The 13,345-nt window shown below is 37.0% G+C and overlaps 1 long non-coding RNA gene across 1 annotated transcript; it reads left to right on the top strand.

The window, feature by feature from the left end:
- Positions 1-6,593: 6,593 nt before the first annotated feature.
- On the top strand, positions 6,594-12,938 carry LOC119142628. The gene is made up of 2 exons (XR_005102356.1): positions 6,594-6,736; positions 12,781-12,938. It is a non-coding gene; the product is annotated as an uncharacterized LOC119142628 (long non-coding RNA).
- The last annotated feature ends 407 nt before the right edge of the window (positions 12,939-13,345 follow it).

Below are 13,345 nucleotides of genomic sequence, written 5' to 3'. Positions count from 1 at the left end.
ACTAATAATACTTGGGTTAGAAAAACACACAATAAGAACAACCAAAAATAGAGTTACCATAATCTAACTTTTACAGGTTTGGGGTTTTTTTCCACTATACTACGTAAAGAAATTCTGTATTGTTTTTCCTAGTTTAAGATGGGAGGCCAGAAGATTTGATGTTACTTCGTTCAGGTTCACTCATCAAATTGTTAATCTACCTCAGTAATTTGTGTCAATATAATGACTTTTTATTGAAACAACAACTAAAATATGGTAGCAAATAAAAAATAGGATATATCACTGCTTGAGTTTCTTAAAGCAAGGTCACACCAGATAACCTGATATTTTCATTAAATGAAGATTTTAAGTAATTGACATTGTAGGCCTGGAAAATATTAGATTTTAGTCTGTGTGGACTTTTGTAATGAATTTGAAATGGTATCACACAGAAAATTAGCTATATTGAAGAAGATGGGGATAAGTAGCAGAAATCTGAGATCAATAACAACTTGGCAAAAGGTTTGTCTTGGAGCTGAAGAAGGTTACAGATGAAGTTTCCTTAGGGCCACTCCTGAGTTTTTTTTTACTTACTATTCTATTAATATTTTTCACATAGAGATCATGCTAGTGAGCATTGTTCATGATGTAAAGTTAAGTGGTGCTGGCAGTACACAGGAGAGCAAAGATTTCATACTGGAAAGACTGGTTATTCCTGAGGAACGGAGAAACAGAGAAGGGTTGAACTTTATTATTGCAACGTGAAGGATTTGTGTTTTGGGGCCAATATAAAAAGAATTCCTTTTGTCAGGTAGGAGTTCACCATTTAGAAGTAATGAAAGATACGTATGCATTAATCTTGAAGGAAATCATGTGCTGTCCTTGCAGTACAACTACAAAAAAGGCAAATGTCTCCAAGGCTTATGAAGTGCAGTGCTTGTGGTTGTGCCTGGGAAAATTTAACATCGTTGTTCAAAGACCTGCAAGATTTAATTTGAAATAGTACTGAACGAGTCTAAAATAGTTAGAATTTTAGCCATGTAATTGACAAAGAGGTCAGAAGTACGGGCAGTCTTTTTATTTTGTTTATTTTTGGTGAATGGTGCAAAACAGGGAATGTAAATTACTGGAAGCAAAACTGGTGGTTATCTCTAATTCTTGTGAAAGGCACCAGAAAAGCTGAGTGGGTTTTCACCAAGTTGCCCTGTCAGGACAGATATGACGTAGTACACACTGATGTGGTACTGCTGGCCACAGAGACTTCATTCACCTCTGTGGTGCTCTGTTACCGTGTCCCAGCCAAGAATGTGTCCCTCCTCTCAGAGAACAGGAACATCTTGCTTCAGTCTGCTGAGTCCTGGTCTTGCCAAAGGGTTTTACGAATTGCTTTCTAAACTCTTACATCATGCTTGCAGAACTAGACTATCTTTTATTAAAGGGTTTAATTATAGAGATGTGGTGACTCTATTTTCCATTTGAAACGAGTAAATACAGATTTATTTTTTGATGCTCCTACAAAGGTGCTCTCTGTTTCTGGTTTTATACAGGTGACTACAGAGACTGTAGGAATGTGAAAATAATTTAATGTCCAAAGCCATTAATCTTCTTTTCTTCTGATGTCTACTGAAAGGATTATGATCGGTGCTGCTTTTGCAGTAGGTCTTTACCAGGGCAAGCAAACAGCTGATCCAGGAGACAGTTTGGTACTGGAGTCTGATTCAGCACTATACTTACATTTCTCTGAGGCTGCCAGTCTTTACTGCTACAGTTCACTATGGTCATACAACTTCTATGAGGTTTGAACAAAACTATTGGTTTACACAGCCGTTCTTTACCATGAATCTATTCAAACCTCTCAGAACCACCTCCATGCCATCTAATGTGTTTTAACAAAAAAAATGTGCATGTAAAAAAATAAATGTAGGTATTTTCCAAATGCAAATTAATGATTATATTAGTTACACATAGTGTACTTAAACTTGTACTTAGTAGTTCCTTAAATGATACTTTTTATACTTTGGAAGATTTTACTTCACGTGTAACTTTAGGTGTTTTACCCCTCACTGAAAAAGCTGAGAAGTGTCAGCAGTGTGCAAACTGTAAGGTTATAATGAGCAACATCACCACTAAGAGATAGCATGTCAACTTGGCTTTATGGTATGTGCTTCTAAAATTTGGTCCAGAGGAAACTATCAGGAAGCACTCCATGGGCATGAGAAAGACCACACTGGATGAAGTGAACACTATCTTGCTTAAGTATTCATGACTTGAATATGTGTTTGGAAGAGTCAAACCAGCAGAAAGCTGGTAATAATAAGCAAAAAAAAAGCAAAGTAATAATAATAATTTTCAATGCAGGTTAGAATCTGTTTATGGTTTATGCTTTTTGGAGTAGCTTTAAATGAGCAAAGACTGTATCATTATCTTCCTCATTATTTTCCGTTGTCATCATTCTCTACTTCCTCCTCTGTATCTAACAAGCCCCGAATGCAGTTTAAAAGGGGAAAGGACCTTTTCCCTATCTCTTTATATGGAGAAGAAAATTTTCTGCCAAATTCTTTTAAGAGTGTAGATTAAAGGAAAGGAATTTTGAATGAGAGGGAATGAGTAACAACATTAACATAAAAATAACCTTCTTTACAGCAATCCTTATAAAAATGAAGAAAGAAAACTTACAGATAAAATGCTTTGATAGCACAGGACCTTGCTAAAACCAAACTAACATCATCAACAAGAAAAGTTCATTCTGCTACACAGTACAAGCAGAGAAGGTTTGCAATGATAAACATACCCTAGGTTTTCAAATAAATTACTTAAATTCCTTTGTACTTCCCTTTTATCACCTCTTTATATTCACCAACCTTTCTTCCATATGTGTGTTAGCAGAAGCCTGTGTATCTTAATCTCCCAACCTCCCTGCATAAGGTTTGATTTAAGGAGAAGTTATCCCCTGGATGGATTCAGTATTCATAGACTTACTATTCCCATAACTGATAATGGATTGATTGGAACTAAAGCGCTTCCTTCCCTGTTCTCCCAAAGACACATGCAACACGCCATTTTGCTAATTATTTTAAACACTGCTTTCATAATTTAAGGTCTGGATTCTCCTAACTATATCTGTGCCCAGAAAAAGCTGTTTCCATGAGCCTCCTGCCCCTCTGGATAGACCAACAACGACACTGTCATGCTTGTGTGCTTTTTCCTCCTCTTTCTCCTTGCTCTGGGGTGAGGAGGCCAGGTGAGGAGGAAGGGGAAGACTGAGAGAAGAGGTTTCAGAGAAAAAAGTGACTTGGAACAGGATACTAGGACTGTTCCTTAACTCACGAAATTGGAGCCGAATTCAGTAGGAAATTTACACTTTAACACATGTGGCATAGCAAGCCTTTCCCCCATTCTTGGTATGTGTAAACTCTTATAATTATAATCCTCTGCTTCGTGTATGCAGGCAGTGTGTACTGTTATAAGACCAGATCATTTTATTTTTTAATTCTCTACTCTGTTAGATTGTTTTTATATTTTTTCCTCAGACACACCTTTTAAGCTTCTGCAATCAATATGAAGTTGCTTTCTATTAACTGAAACAATATATATCTGTAATGTGAGTATAATCTGAGCACAATACATTGTTCCAGGCAGCAGCAATGAAAAGTATTGTTTACTGCAACACAATAGAAGTGGCTAGTGCCTGTAGTATTTATTCAGCTTGTATTGTGTATTCAGCAAATAGTGTTGAGAACACTTTAGCAAAAAGCAAATTTGAAAGGCAAAAGAGGAGAGTAAGAGTGAATAAAAGACTTGGGAGGGGGAGGGAAGAGAAAAGCCTGACAAAAGCTAGGGAAGGGAAACGAGAGGTGAAGACTTCAGAAAAGGGAAGAGAGGCAGAATAAGATGGCTAACAAGGATAAAGAAGGTGAATGGGGAAGAAAGAAGAGAATTCTTATACGTATGTTTTAAACAGTATTTGACATGTCATGTTTAATTCTGATGCTATTGTCTGTATGTACACAGAAGCAGATCTACGTTACACAGAATTGAGAAAAGGGCAGTGAATGTCTAGAAAATTCAGCTAATATATTTTTTGCTACAATTTTACAAAATGCTAAATTCTTGTATAGAAGAAAAGATGTGAGGCAGAGCCTGTTAGAATTAACCAGAAAGAATTAATACAGGGTCTCTGTATTTTTTGAGATATTTTTGTTTCAAGATGCCCAATCCTTCTCCTAGTGTATGGTTCTCCCCCAATACCGCTTCCTCACTTCACCCACTCAGCCCTAGGCTTTTGCCACTGTTTCATTGCCTTCTCATGGGTTGCTGTTTCTTCTTTGCTTCTGTCAGCTAGTTTTTGTGGTGGATCCCAGGCAATAAATTCAATAAGCTTATTAGCTCATGTTCCAGCCAGTTCCTTACCAGGACTCACAGTGGATGTTGGGAACCAGCAGACGGATATGTGGATCGGGACATGCAATAAGTGAAGCTTTGAATTCTTTCCTGTGTAGATGTAGCTTCAAGAAAAAAAGTATGTATAGTCCTGAAGATGAAGAAAAGTTAGAACGTATTAGAGGGTTTGTTACAAATAGGAAAAGACAAACAGGGAGCTGCTGCTGAACCGATACTCACTATTTATTTATTTATTTCCATTAACTCCCTGTTGAATGTTTTGAATTAAAGAAGTCTTCTGTCCACGTTCTCTGCTTTCATAGTTATGGAAACTTGTTCTTGATGTGATGATTTAAGAGCTCTTTGTATGTATTAGTCATTAATTCAACCTATCATAAAATAAACATGCATGTGTACTCTTTCCTGTTATATTCTGGGTGGGATGGGGTGGTGGGTTAGTTTGGAATCTGTTGGTGCAATCTAATCATATCTTTGAGATTACAGTGAAAATCCTCTGTCCTGCATTATCAGTAGTACCAGTTATCAGTTATGTAAGCAAGTGGTTACTTAAATCATAAGTTAACAGATTTTGTAACTTTTGCAAGTTTTGCCCTAACTCTGTCCTTTTGTGAGGTAGCAAGGACAGTTTATACCAGCGCGTAAGTCCTGAAAATTAATTTTGTGGATGATTTACTATAGAAAATACACATTCTTTTGAACATCATATTTAGAACCTGCCAGCATTCTAGTAGTTAAATTATTAGTAGGTATCCTTCTTAGCCTTAAAGCTTTTACTTATTATTGTATGAGGTATACATACTAACAAATAATTGCTGTAGCTGTGGTTAAAATACACAAGGCTTCCCAACAACTCACCTGTTGAAGTGAGTTAGGGAAACCAGGTGTGTTTAGTAGGCGGTGTGTCTTGATATTTGTACTGGGGGTTACAGACATTTTTATCAGTCCTGAAAAGTGATGATCTCATCCATGCTGATGGATCATTGGAACCCTGTTTATACAGGTCTGGGAGAAACAACTAGCCAATTCATTAAATACTCATAAAAGTTCTTGATCAATTGCTAAGGAACTGACTGTGGGGAGAAAACAAAACTTGGTTTGGTCCTAGTGGAAAGGTTGAGGGTTTTTTTTAATTTCTTTTTTATTTTGCCTAGCTTTTGTGGCCATTTAAACCCTCGGGCAGAATAATAGAAGGAGAGAGTATCTGTTACCTGAAAGTTACCCCTAGAAATGCAATTTAGCTGAAATAATTGTTAATTCAGTACCAGAACTGAGGTTAGAGAGAGAAGATATTGACCTCCATTTGTACACATAAAACCTGGGGGGTTGGGGGATGTGGTAATTTTTTTTTTATTAATGGATCCACATTCTGTAAAAAGGTCAGCTTTATGGAAAGAGATTTGTAGATAATTTTATCTTTAGAACTTCTCAGCATTTTTTACATTGAGTCTGTGTGTCAGAAAGAATTGTGATGAATAGGAACAGGTTAGATTTCTTTGTTTCTTTGCCAGTGTTACTTCTTGGACTTGCCTAAATATTCCTAGGCTGACTCTTAGCCTGCTTCCAACTGCATAAAAGCTGCTTGTAGATCCAATTTGCCAGAGTACGTCAGATTTTAACCCTCTTTCTGGATCTATGCTTAATACTCAAGGAAAAGAATGAATTGTTTCTGAAACAGGATTTCATTTCTTTGTAAAGGTTGGTATTTGAAGCTACTCTGGATTTTTAGAATTTGTGAATTCTTTAGCGGACAGAGTTAGTCTAAATTAAGCAATAAATTTGAAGGGTTATTTTATTGGTTTTAGGCATTCATGCTGAGGTTTTTCAGAGCAACTTAGGCAACAGATATACAGCCCCTATAAAATGTAATGGGAGCTGCATAGTTGCAGCTCCAGCACAGCTTTGAAAGTCTCTGCTGTAGTGACTTTATGACACTATTTTTGAGCAATTTTGCAATTCTTTTGTTTCCTTTTGCTGCAGCTGATCATAGACTTTTTCTTCACATTTGCAATTGGCTTTAATGTTTCCACAGCCTTCTAAAGTCCAAGTCAACTTTTAAGTGTAAAAATGTAATTTCTGAAATGCGGTGGCTTTAATAACAGTAAAGGACAGGGGATGGGGACAGAAAACATGGTCATGACCTGGATTAACCATGCTTTTGATAGATTAATTTTATTTTAGTAATCTGGGCCACTCTGGAATGGAGACTAGAGAAATTCACTGAGTTTTTGGAATAGGTCATATTTTCTGAAACTTTCATTCTGGTCTGCTTTCTTCCTGTCATCATCTCCTTGCTTTCAAGACAGACTACCTGATTTGTTTAAGTAAATCTGATGACAGAACTTGGACAAACATGAAGGTAAGGAAATCACTATGCTCTTAATTCTGGGGCAAGGCAAACATAATCCATATTTCAAGCAAAATTTGGCTTTAATAATTGTTCTACAAAAGGAAGGGACGCTACCCAGGCAGAAAGCAGCATTCATGCAGTGAGAATCAGAAAAGTGGAGAAGGTATATTCAATCCTTTGAGATGTATTTGTGCAAAAGTTAGCTTAAATGGAAAACAGAAACTACATATTGCTGTATAATTTTTTAATAGTCATAACTTAGCCAAATCCCTGAGGATAAAATGCTTAAAGAAAATAAGCAACAAAAGAAATAAAATTAAAACAAGATAGTCTGAAGTGCTCTGTAAAGCAATCTTGAAAACTATCCAGAAAGTACACCTGTTGTTGGATGATGGAAAAGTACATGATAAACAACCAAACTGCAGCACCACTGGCATGGAAGAATACATTTTCAGATAGTTGAGATAAAGTTTTGAAACATAATTATACTTACCTGTTGTGTCTGTAGAACATAGTGCATTACAGGATAAACCAGAGAACAACTAAAATCCCTTTCAAAGTGGAGAAAGCCAATGCACAGGCACAATTTATGCACTGTTGCGTATTAGAGCTCTAGTACAGCTGGAAATAGAACCAAAGTCTCTTAAGGCCAAGACTGGTGCCTTATTTGGTAGGTCACATCTCCCCATGGCACAGTGGGGCAAGGCTCTGACGGTTCTTTTGTAAGTGCATTTTCTTACCTGCATTTTCTTGAATGATTAGAGGGCTCGTGGAAAGAGAATGCACAAGCCTTTTGCTTTCCACCACTATGTAGCTATGCAAAATGATTAGGGTTATAATAGGACTGAGCTGGTATTATCTGATTGTTATTTTTTAAGTATATTTAAAAAGTTCAATACCTATTTCAATTCTTCTAGCATACTGACAGTAAGATTAGTCCAATGCATGAGGGCTGGGTGTTTAAACCTGGGAATTCAGCTGGTGGAAGGGGATCATGGGAGGTAAAGAGCACGGCTAAACGTGTGTGTGGTACTGTCCCAACCTATAATCTCAGAGGATAAGTTAGGAGGAGGATGGATACATGGGTGTAACGCTGACAGGGTCCAAATGTGCCGCAGACCTTACGGTGGTCACAGGCTGCCCAAGTAGCCAGATTCCTACAGAAGTTCAGCTACTGCAAGCACAGATCAGCACTTGCACTTTCCCTTTGGAACCACTTTTGCAAAATCTTCAGTCCTTTCTCAGGACTGGAGGAGCGGGACATGGATGAACGATAAGTTTGTTTTTACAGGTCAGGTGAGGCATTAGTGCAACATCTGAAAATATCTGAAAAGCAGACACCCAAATAAGGAGTATATGATGATCGAATTAGAATTTTTGTAAGTTTTAGAAATATGTGTGTGTTTTGCTGCTTTCAAAGGACAAGGTGGAGATCTTTTTAACTGGAAATTGTTCACTCTCCATGTAGTTAAATTGCTGCAGAGCCACCCGCAGTCCCAGGGAACCTGGGCTGTGAGCATCCTTGTACCTCACTCAGCACAAGATGGTCAAGGGTCAGGATATCTTGGGGTTACTGTCACTGAAGCAAATACGGTTTAAATAGGTTTACTCTGATTTAGTACTATCATAAACTGTGTGTGAGCTACAACCCAAGCTTAGGCACTAGCCTTACTATTTTTACCATACTAAGTTGGTGTTTGCTATCTTTGCTGGGAACGGGAGGTAAGAGTGAGTTACATTTCAGTAGCATGTAACTATTTAATATGCAGACAGGCATAGTTAACTGGCAAGACGAGAATGTTGCATGTCAAGGTTTAATTCTCTACTGTACAATAAAATTTCTAGACAGCTTGCCAAAAATCACAGAGGAATAGAGCCGTAAAGTTCCTCTAGTCAACAGTTTAGATTTGGAGTGACAATGCCAGGAGTCTGCTGAGTGTTATGGAGGTTTCCTGTGAGATGCTTGCATTCAGCAACCATAGTCTTCATTTTCTTACTTCAGCCAGTCTTTTGTAATTGTCTGTGGAGGGAAAGAAGATATGAGTAGTCTTTTCCTGAGTCATAATTTAGATTCAATTTATAACTTAGCCAACAACTAGAGCGGGAAGGATCTGGACTTAACCACTTTCTTCCCTGGATCCATTTTTATCTCCTGTGCCTGTGAGACCATGCAGGTGTCTGCCAGCAGTATCTATTTGATCTCCCATTTTGAAGCTGTTCCTTTGCATGCATTCACTAAAATAGGACTAGATCCTGGTCTCTGGGGAGAATGTCTTCAGCAGTGGTCAAGCCTAGACTTCCTTTTGGCTTCTGCTTCAGATATTTCTGGTTTAGACAGCTGAACAGAAAAGATTAAGATCATCGGTGAAAGTTGTTGAAGGATGTGCATTATGCATCAGGAGTTCGGTACCTCTGTGTGCACATTACAAAGGAAATCTGAATGCATCAGCCCTGGTGATGGAGGCTTAACTATGCAGGGACTTTATGTGCCTACAGATAAGGAAATGTCCAAAACAAGTTTTAAAGACTTAGGTGCAGAAGGATGCAGACCTCAAATTGAGAATCTTTAGTTGTTTTTTTCTCTGCACAGGTGAATTTGGTGGATAAATATATCTCAAAAAGTTGGATCCTGTTAGTTTAACAAGTCACATATGTACTGTAACTATCTACTGCCTGTGGTACTACTTAGCTATTCTTTTAGTACTACTTTCAATGATTTGCACATGAGGTAGCACATCTTGCTGACTTAAAGGAAGGAAGGTATGCAGCTGGGAATGTATGCAGTTTGTGAGTGCAGAGACCTATGTTTTCAAAATTGCTTAGGAAATATTTGCATTCTGGCAGTAATGATGTGCTAATATTCAGTAATAATGTATCTTTACATATTAATATATTCAATATTGTGCAACTCGTGCTACAAAAAGAAGTTCCCCCATTCTCTACCACGAAAATGGAAACTGACTGTTCCGATTGGAGGAAGGCAACGATTAGGTTTTATTACTGTGCATAATGAAAGCTGAATGACTTGGTTTACTGACATTCTGGTCATTCTGAATTTTTAGCACGTTGGCTGGAATTAGCATGAAAATGCCAATGTTGAATGGTAAATACATATCCCAGAATGTCATTTTTGTGTTGTTTTTAAGCTCTCTGTGAATTGCTTGCTGTCATTCAGCTGGGTTTTTTTGTTTTACAGAAGACCACAATCCCTGCTTCAAGGGGAGGGGGGAAAGGACAAGAACCTTGTCATCTTGTGTACAATCAAAGCTATGATACAGAAAACTGGCTGTGTGGACTTCGAGTTTCATTTAGTGATTGTAAATTTGTGGTTTGAAAAGGGAATTGCAAGTTATTTGATAGAGGAGAAGATGCTATTCAAATAATTCAAATCGCTCAGCAATCGGAGACAAAAAAATTATAAAAAATATTTAGAAATGTAGGCAATGAGGTAGACGTGATGGCCTTGAGGTTATGACCCTGCTTTCTGGATGTCTGAGTTGAATGTGTGATCTATCCAAAATGTGTTAGAACTGAAAAAGAGATAGCTTAGCCTGTCTTCTAATTTTGTGAGGTCTAGGTACCATGGTAGGCAGTCTGGTTTGTGACCATGAAGACCACTTAACTTTGTTAAGATATTGCTGTTACTCGTATATAAATGCTAATCGATAATAGTCAAGCAAAGCAAAAAGGAATATTTGGAACATTTTTTCATGGTTTTTAGAGTGGACTTCCCTCCCATTTTCCTGTTTCCCCTGTGTGTTTCGTGAATGTCTCTCTGGAGTCTCCTATAACTGGAAGGAAAAGCTGAAGAGCTGCTTATTAGCTAGTACAAAAAAGAGCGGTGGTAGAAATCAATGAGCCAAAACTTCCAGCAGATAAATGAGCTGTTTATAGGTCACATAGTAGTGAGATTTTTTTTTTCCTTTAGTATTTCCAAATACCATCATACTTTCCACCCCACCCCACCCCCACCCCCCAAAAAATATATATTTCATTGGGTTATTGTACTCTGTGCTGTCTCTTGCATTTGTGGGTTCCATAATAAGCTTACAAGATTAGACGTAAACATGGAAATTGCCATGATTTATTCTGAACTGAGACTACTCCCTGCTCTTAGGGAGGTGCTGCAGCTATTCCAGAATAAAAGCTTTGGGAAGGGTGCAAGAGGATTGTTTGCAGCTATTTCTGATCTATCTAGACAACAATAATGGGAAAATAAAAAGTGAAATGAAGAGGCAACAAGGGTGGAATTCTTGTATTTATGTTTTAATGGCACTGAAGACTTTTAAACCCTATGTAAAAGTAAAAAAAGGATGTGTCAGTGTCAAAAGAAAGGAAATTCCAGTAGATATATCAGTGCAGTTCTGTTTCCAATAAGTTAACATTTAAAATTATTTTATTCTATATTGCATAGCATAGCAACATAAGTATGTAGACAAGGAAAATCCTTGCCTAGAACTAGAAGTATTAAGAATCAGGTTTAGGAGAAATAATTGCTTGTAAGAAGAGATTCATGTAATTGGGGGTTGCAATAAAGAAATAAGGGAAAGTAGGAATGGTTTATAACGAAATGTTGGACTTTGGTGGTTTTGTATTGTCAGACACTTGCTGAAGCTGAACAGTCCTTGACAGTGAGTATCTACCCCTAGAAGTAAAGAAAATCTGAATTTCAATTTAAGGCAATAGGAAAACCATTAAAATTCAGAGTAATGAGAAGTTTTTATTTGTCTGAAAACAGTATTTGTTAGGGATCTTAAACAGAGGTAATAAAAATTTAGGGCATCTATGAAAACAATATCAAACTTTCAGTAGTAAAACAAGCTTGTGGAGCAGAAAAAGGAGGAAGAACTGTTAGAGGTAACATCTCAAAAGAAGAAGAAGGATGTTAAAGGTTCTGGTAGAAACATGGCTTAAAAGGTAATGAGTTTTTAAGCAGCAAAGAGTTAACATGACAGATACAGCCATGGTCATGCAGAGTAGGACAATGCACTGCCTTTTGCTAGTGGAGGAAGCCTTTAATGCCAACTGTAAACTGACCTATCAAGTATGCTGACTTCTATAAAATTAGATAATCTTTTAAGAAAAAAGTCATTTGTTGGGGGTTTTTTTAGTTATTCTTTCTAGATGTCTAGAATTAGAAATACAAAACAAAATGAAAAACAATACTAACTATGTTTCTGGATAACAAAAGTGAGAACAATGGTAAATTTTTCAACTGCTTGAACCAGCTCCTTGTCGGGGCGAAGTCTTTCTTGAAACAACTGACCCTTTTTGTCTAGAGTTGGCACATAACTGTTGCTTTAAATACCTTTTTTCTGCCAATTATTTTCTTAAAACTGTCAAATTTCTGTTTAAATCTTGAGTGACCATCAGGATTGAATGATATGCTTGTTCTCTATGCTCATTCTTTTGTGTATCTTAGTTCTTTTTGCAAAAGACAGGTATTTACAAAAGGTAGATAGACATTTGATTTCTCAATGTTGTATGTCAATACTAAAACAATGTTAAGATGCTTAAATACAGTTTTCAGCTATTCAGATTATGATCCTGATGCTTCAGTTTCAAGTTCTGTGCATAATATTAAAGTAAATATCTTGAGATTTATTTATGAAGAAACAACTGGTATTTATGTAATCCATAACCAGAGAAATCCAAGTCAACTAGAAATCTTGGTCACTTTTGGTTTAAATTGTTCAAGCATATTATTTTTTTTGGCTAGAGCTGTGGTAGAAGTTTAAGCTTAATGTGTACATTAGCTATAGCTTGAGAAGCACATCCGTATTATGCAGTGTCTTACCTCTGTGCTCTAGTCCCAGTATTGTTTGTCTGATGAGCATTAGTAATCTTACAAGCATATTGTATTTAAGAACTGTACTTGTCACAATTAAAATGTATGATGGATAGCTGTATCTATGGAGCTCTAATTAATGCAGAACAAGCAGAAATAAAAATAATGTATTTTTATTGACAATAAGATGTAGATTCTCATTAGACAACTAATAAATATCCTATTTCAAGTTCCCTAAGGAAATCACCAGAATGACATTTTTCAGCCCTTTTGAGTCTTCAGGTTTCTGGATTTGTTTGATCTGGGGAATGATGAAGGAGAGACATCAGAGAAAGGTAAGAAAGAGATGTTGTCTTCCTAACTGAAGAAAATTCAGTGGGATTCCCTGAGTGGAATATAACATTCCCTTCTGTGAATAAAACCTGCAGATGTGAAACCTGGATGAGGAGTGGTAAGTTCCTGGTGACACCATCAATGTCAGGTAAAGCATCTTGAGAGAGAGAGGCATGCCTGTTGGATTTGACCTTGATGTAAAATATGTGAAGGAAATTTATTTTGTTGCTTGTATCTTTATGTAACCTTGTGTGTCTGTGGCTCTGGATATGCTGTATTTGCTTTTATATTGTGACATGAGATACAAGTGATTTCAAATTGACTGCTCAATGCTAGTGTATTAATGTATGACATCTCTGTGGGGTGTGATGGTTCTGAAACACAGCAGCCTGGTGTGTTCCAAGATACCTGAAAAGTCATTTTTAATGCAGGAGTTTCTGAAGAAGAGGAAAATTCCTTTGCATCCAGCAATATGTTGGGGAAAACCTTGAAGCAGG

The sequence above is a fragment of the Falco rusticolus genome, chromosome 2, assembly GCF_015220075.1.
Source record: "Falco rusticolus isolate bFalRus1 chromosome 2, bFalRus1.pri, whole genome shotgun sequence".
NCBI classification, from domain to species: Eukaryota; Metazoa; Chordata; class Aves; order Falconiformes; family Falconidae; genus Falco; species Falco rusticolus.
This window is presented reverse-complemented; position numbering and strand designations above follow the sequence as displayed.